This window comes from Lipotes vexillifer, unplaced genomic scaffold (assembly GCF_000442215.2).
Source record: "Lipotes vexillifer unplaced genomic scaffold, Lipotes_vexillifer_v1.1 scaffold2419, whole genome shotgun sequence".
In the NCBI taxonomy this organism is placed as follows: domain Eukaryota; kingdom Metazoa; phylum Chordata; class Mammalia; order Artiodactyla; family Lipotidae; genus Lipotes; species Lipotes vexillifer.
In genome coordinates, this window is record NW_006778672.1 from 158,517 (window position 1) to 165,716 (window position 7,200).

Here is a 7,200-nt window from a genome sequence, read left to right on the forward strand (position 1 = left end):
TATATGTTAGATATATATATATTTAACATAGGGAAATGTAATATTTTATTTTAATTTTTAAAATATTTTTCTTTTATTTATTTATTTTTGGCTGCATTGGGTCTTCCTTGCTGTCCGTGGGCTTTCTCTAGTTGCAGCGAACGGGGGCTACTCTTTGTTGCAGTGCGTGGGCTTCTCACTGCAATGGCCTCTCTCGTTGCGGAGCACGGGCTCTAGGCGCGCGGGCTTCAGTAGTTGTGGCACGAGGGCTCAGTAGTTATGGCTCGCGGGCTCTAGAGCGTAGGCTCAGTAGTTGTGGCGCACAGGCTTAGGTGCTCTGCGGCATGTGGGATCTTCCCCGGACCAGGGCTCAAACCCTTGTCCCCTGCACTGGCAGGTGGATTCTTAACCACTGCGCCACCAGGGAAGTCCCTAATATTTTATATTGGTTGCAAAACAAGAAATAAACAGCACAACTGGCCGTTTATGTTTATATCATGATTTCCTCTGGTCAACAGGATTCAACTGAATCTCTGCTTTTTGACTCTTACTACAAAAGCCAGAGGGCCAATATGCAGTAGGCAAAGAGTCAAAGCAATGAAGGAAATATACTCAGGAATGATTTTCCTTTTCACACTGGTACATCCCAGCCTTGATGTGGGACCAAACTGAGGCCGTTTCCCAGGGCACCCTTTCCTCCACCTTGGTGGCAATTTCACCAATCTATGCTAATAGAAAGCCCTGTTAAAGATAAATCTCAAGAGTGCAGGTTTCTCTGGAAAATTTTGTGTGCATGTGTCCACCCTGAAAGAGGGATGCTACAAATGCTCTGTGATTTCACAAAGTTGCATGGGAATATCTCAGAGTCCTGTCTAATTTCTATCACCCTCTCTACCTCTTCTGTGCTCTCACTTCTGCCTTGGGATGCACCAAATTCGTTCAGGTCTGAGCAGTTGAAACTGTTGTCTATTTCCTACGAAGGAAAGAAAATGGAAAATAATGTTTTTCTTCCTGCTTTTAATATTTCACATAGATAAATTGAGAGGCTGCCCTTAGACTACAGATCCAAAAGGGCATCACTAACAAAGTCAATACAAGAAGTGAAAAGTTGCATCCAATGTTGTTTTCCTCTTTGTAACCCTCTTTGCTCACACTTGAGCCTTTATTGCTTAAAATATACATCTCTTCTATCTTTTGTTTTCAGCTTCTACTTAAGGGTGGAAGTGCATTTAAAAATACCTCAGTAATGATTTCTTCAGCAGTTCAACTGCACAGTTAGTGTTCAATCTGTTTGGAAATACAGGATGTGAGTAAAGCCAGATTTGGAATCATGCCACGTCAAACTCAAAGATATACTGAAAGCAGGCTCTCACTGTCTTTATGACAATAAGCCTAGTTAATCATAAACACCCTCAACACCCTCCATAATTCTGCCATTGAATTCACCATCAGGTAAAATTCAAATTATGGAGACACTTTATTTCTTCTTTTTTATAATTAATTTCTATCGGAGTATAGTTGCTTTACAATGTTGTGCTAGTTTCTGCTGTACAGCAAAGTGAATCAGCTATATGTATACATATATCCCCTCTTTTTTGGAGTTCCTTTCCATTTAGGTCATCACAGAGCATCGAGTAGAGCTCCCTGTGCTATACAGTAAGTTCTCATTAGTTATCTCTTTCATGCCTAGTAGTGTGTATATGTCAATCCCAATCTCCCAGTTCATCCTACCCTCCCTTCCCCCCTCGGTTACCATAAGTGTGTTCTCTATGTCTGTGTCTCTATATCTGCTTTGCAAATAAGTTCATCTGTATCATTTTTCTAGATTCTTCATATAAGCGATAGTATACGATATTTGTTTTTCTCTTTCTGACTTACTTCACTCTGCATTACAGTCTCTAGGTCCATCCACGTCTCTGCAAATGGCACAATTTCGTTCAAGATGTGGTACATATATACAGACATCTTATTTCTTTAATCACTGTCATATCAGCTTTTCTATGGAAAAGTTAGCATTGTGTAGAGTAAGAGGTGCCTGGGACAACACTTCCTAGAACAAAAGAGTCATTTCCAAAGCTTGAAAATTGGGGGCAAAAATCAGAAATATGCTTAAAAACTTGGTGAACTTCCGATCCTTAAAATTCAGGGCAAGAAACTTTAAATTCATAAACCATTCAAGTACTGGGTGAGGCAAACCAATATTTATGTGTAGATTTATGGGATAATTCCTTCTTTGAAAGAGTAGAAGGCAAACAGTAGACTGTCACCCATGGAAACCGCAAACAGTCCTAAATGGACAATTTTGTTACATTTGCCCAGTAGTGTTATTTATTGCTGTATAACTAATAGGTTTATTTAATCTGCAGAACTTTTAAATTATTTATATAAATATCTACTTATTTTATATTATTATTATTTTTAAAATATAAATTACTTTTAAAGTTGCTCATATATATATAAGTAACTTTTAAAAATTATTTAAGAATATATAAATATACACACACATAATGTATAGTTTGGGCAAGCAAAGTATGCAACTTTAAAAATTCTGTTTTGTTTTTATTTGTCTTTTCCTTGCTTATATTGAAAGGTAATGAAAGGTAAAGACAATCACTTTTCTGTAAAGACAAGTAAATAATAAAGATATTACTTCTTCATGTTCTAAATTACATGAAATTAATACTTCTATCAGGCCTATATCTTGTAACTCCAATCTAAATAGTTAGGTATGTTTTACTGTTTTACAATAGGAAGTTTGTAGAACTGTCAGAATATAAACTAGAAATGACTGGAACAAAACATGAAAATTAGTCGTGTCATGTCAATGATTGGTTCGTTTTAATTTCCTATGTAAAATTTTTAATATACATTCCTGTAATTACTACGTTACCAAGTCTTTATTACTAATACCTAGATAGTGAGTTTATGGACAATTACACTATCTTGAAATCTAAATATGTAGAGAGATTATATTAAGTCAGAACAATCGTATCATCTGAATCTTTGCTGCTGATTTTTTAGCCCCTGAAGGCTAGAATCTACTTTTATTACTTTCAGAATCTAATATTTTAATTCTTTTTATGGATAATCTATATATTTTCCTGTTTCATGATTCTTTAAATTTATGTGTGTACAAAACTATACAAAAATCAAAACCAATACCCTCCTCTGTTTCTTAACATATACTGAGATAAATCAGCTGCCGTGTTAGGAGATCTTCACACCTTTGATGGGGCAGCAGCTCATGGACCAGTTCTGGGACCAGTGCAGCTTTGGGATGGAATTTCATCTGTGTTTTGCCCCTGGGGTTCTACCTGGGATGCTGGAGTGTGACGTGAGGCAAAGAAAAGGTGGTGGGGCTGAGGTGGGGAAGAGAGGTACCAACTGTAACAAAGCACATGGAGGTTTTCCAGGCATCACATCTCAGGGTAGCAAAAGGAGGATGACCCTCATGCACTAACAGGCTTGCTATTCTCCTTTACTAGTAAAGCAGAGTAATAACCTGCCTTAAAGTAAAACATGAGAAACTTACAAAAGATATGGCCTAAAATTAACTGCAAGAAAAGAATCCGTAAACTTGGGACTTCCCTGGTGGTCCAGTGGCTAAGACTCCGCACTCACAATGCAGGAGGCCCGGGTTCAATCCCTGGTCAGGGAACTAGATCCCACATGCCGCAACTAAGACCCGGCACAGCCAAATAAATTTAAAAAAAAAAAAAAAAAAAAAAAGAGTCTGTAAACTTGCGAAGCAGGCTCTCAAATATCCTTCTCTACTGAAATTAAAAAATGGAATTTAGCTCATCTTTCTGGCCTGTCCAAAAGCAGGAAGATGGGCTAGGTTCACATAAGCTTACCTGTTAGCTTACCTAAAACACAGAAGCTCACACACAAGCCAATTAGCAATCCAGCTCCAGAAATACATGGAAGTCCAGCTGATCCTTCCTTCACTCTCATTGCCCTTGGTACAGAGTTTGGTCCTCCTTTATCATCACGGATTAACTATAAATTGTTAGTTTTGTAGGTTTAAGATTATTCAGTGTTAGTGCATGTTACTGTGGTTTGTTTGTTTGTTTTTCAATCTAAATCTTGTAATCAATATGCAGGCTTGCATTCCTTTGGTTTCTAAATGGTTTCTGATCTTTGAAATCACTGTCAAAGCATACATGCTTTTGGAAATGAGTTACACTTTAAGCCTAGTTAATGAGCCCTCGTGGGGATGAGGAGACAGTCTGGAGGGAACCAAGATTAAGAAGCTCTGAGAGGGAATCCCGTTGGCATAGGCAGTCCAGGAGTGCTTCTCTGAGGAGGTGACACAAAGTGAGATCCAGACAGAAAGGAGGCAACAAGGCTTAGCCCCTGCACGAAGGTCCAAAGGCAGTTATGTCTGGTTTTTCTTCCTTCCACGTGGGAAGAAAGGAATGCAGAAGCTCATGGGCCTGGGATTACAACTCAGTGGCTTCATTTTTATTAACTCATCAGTATCAAATTACTATTGATGTAATAAATAAAGTTTCCATCTGTGAAAAGGAAAATTGGAAGTTTCCCACCAAGAAAGCCTCAGAATTATGCCCATTCTTGGGGAAGAGGATGTCATTTTCTTTTCTGCCCTTTTTCTTGCTGTCTTTCCTCTCTCCTTTCCTTATCCTCCCCTCCACAGTCTTCTTTCCTCCTTCCCTTCTTTCTTTCTTATTCCTTCCTTCTTTTCTTCCCTAGACATATTTACTGAGTATCTCCCATGAACTAAGACTCTTTTGGAATCTGCAAATACAGCATTTCGCTGTTTCTAAGACACCATTTTTATGTTTTTAACATTTAAAATCTGTGAAGTTGTAATGCTTCTCATATTCAGTGGTGTCTTAGAATCAATGAACTATGATACAAAGGTGCAGAACATTAAATCTCTGTTTTTAAAAAACACAAAATATTTTAATCAAAATCTAAGTATAAAATGAAAATTAAAAGTAAATTGTATACAAGGATGAGTGAAGAAAGTACCAAACCAAATCTTTCTACTTATGCCTTTGCAAGTTCTATTTAGAATTATTTACTTTACAACTCAGTGTTTGCTATTTTATTGTTTTAATTTTAGAAATCTGAAAATAGTGGAAAAATGATTTTGACTAGACCTCAAAAAGCATATTTGGTAATTGGTTGTTATGAATAAAGCATCTATCACCACCAAGTGGTTTTGTAGCTTAATTGCAGGAAGGAGTTAAAAAAAAAAAAAAAAAAAAAAGATACAGTTGCCAAGCAGATTCTTCTAGGTGATAGCAAATAGGGGTACTGAGACTCCACATTTCCAATAGAGGAACTGAGAAAGAATAATAAATGCCCAGAACAGGTGAGAATACCAAATACTTGTGACTCCAGCAAGTTCAATGAATGTGGTTGTGCACAGGTCCCACATCCTAAGCTCTTACATGCATTGCTTCCCTGAAACTATTGAAAAAAGTATTGGAAAGTCAATACATAAGTGGTATTATTACAAAAATAACTGAGAACAGTCTTATTTTTAGGAAAACGATTGGCACCTTCAATAATCTGACTTTTGCTGATAACACTTTATTTGCTCAAACTGTGTTCACCACAGTGAACTCATATGAGAATATTTAGGAATATTTTAAATATTCGAGGGAATCACAGCAACACTCAACATTTGTCAGACATCTTATGAGCTACTAGCCTGAGGCAGTTCACTGTTTGGATATTACATCGAGTTCCATTCCTTTTGATGACATATCTTTGTGAAGCTGAGTTTTGGGAGATTGCTGAGATTAAAAAACAAGTATCATGAAAATAATCAATGTAGAACCAAAAATGACATGGGGGGTGTTGTCCAATCTGCTTCTGAGGCTTAAGAAGCTGTGCATCTTATTAGTAATTGTGATTATTTAAGAATGAAATAAAAGTATTATTTGCTCTTCCAAATTATACATATAATTTTTTTCAAATGGCTACTAAGTTGTTAGGACATAAATACCAAATTGTTAAGATTTAATTACTTGGTGAACTGAATCGGCAGGTGGTGTTCGTTTGATTTTTGTTGGGTTTTGGGGTTTGGGGATTTGGTTTTTGGTTTGTTTTTTTGTTTGTTTGTCAAGGGGCTTGTGAAAAAAAACTGCTGATACACTTAAGGGCACCACCACGGACTGAGAAAGTTTGGAAATTTCTGTTTATGGCGTATCTATCTGATTGCAGCCTCAGAGCTGAGAATTAGTGCTGTTGACAATCTGGATTTTAATATGCCTGAATTTGCTTCATCTCCAGGTAAATTCATCTATTTATTCAGCCAACATTTATTGAAAATTCACTATAAAGTACAAAGTACCGTGAGGCATACACCGATGAATGATTCAAGACTTCCCTTCGGAGCATCCTTTACATCCTCTTACATAAATATACTTCCTACAAAATGAAATCTTCACTTATAAGGTCTTTCTTCTGTGCAACACATAAAAATGCCATATCCCTGAAGAAAGAATGAGATGAACTATTAATTCCACCATGTTACCATTTTCTACTTCCCCAAATGATGCAGATTTATCCATAATTCAAGAAAATGTTCTGAGTTGAATTGAAAGCTGTCTGAGCAACAGCTTCAGACAGTAGCAGGATGACTTTTGCGCTAAGGACTGGAAGGCAGACTCGCCCTTCACTAGCACGATCCCTGTCCTTCACCTTTAAGGGAGACCCCACCTGATGTGCTGGGAAAACAGGAAGAAGAATTTTAACTTCAGAAACAATTTTATCCCACAGGATAAACACTCTTGGTAAAGCTGTACTAGTTTATTTTTTCTTTTTGTTTTTTTAAACTGAAAAATATGATAGTATTTTAAACAGGGAGACTCCAAGGACCAGAGCAAAGTGATAAAAATTTAATACCAGAAAATTCTAAAGTGGTGATCTAAAGAATTATTATAAATTTCCTCTCATGCCTATGCCACCGCCAAGACATGCCAAGGGGGCACTGAAGCAATTCAGACCCTCCAGTAGTTCAAAGTTCCTTGCTAGAAGTTCTGCACGATTCCCAAACTTATTATGATTTCTTTTAATGAAACAGATTTGGACTTAGAGGAAAATGCAGAAAAATGACAGTTCAAACATTCTTTCCTATTTTCTCCACTCTTCCATAACTCAGTTTTGAATTATTGAATTGTCAAGAAGATAACAAAAGGAGGGAGGGCAGAGGAAAAAGAAAGAGAAGGAGAAGGAAGCGGGGGG

At 37.1% G+C, this 7,200-nt stretch overlaps 1 non-coding gene across 1 annotated transcript; it reads left to right on the top strand.

The window, feature by feature from the left end:
* Positions 1–3,564: 3,564 nt before the first annotated feature.
* On the top strand, positions 3,565–3,637 carry TRNAV-CAC (transfer RNA valine (anticodon CAC)). The gene has a single exon. It is a non-coding gene; the product is annotated as a tRNA-Val (tRNA).
* Positions 3,638–7,200: the final 3,563 nt, after the last annotated feature.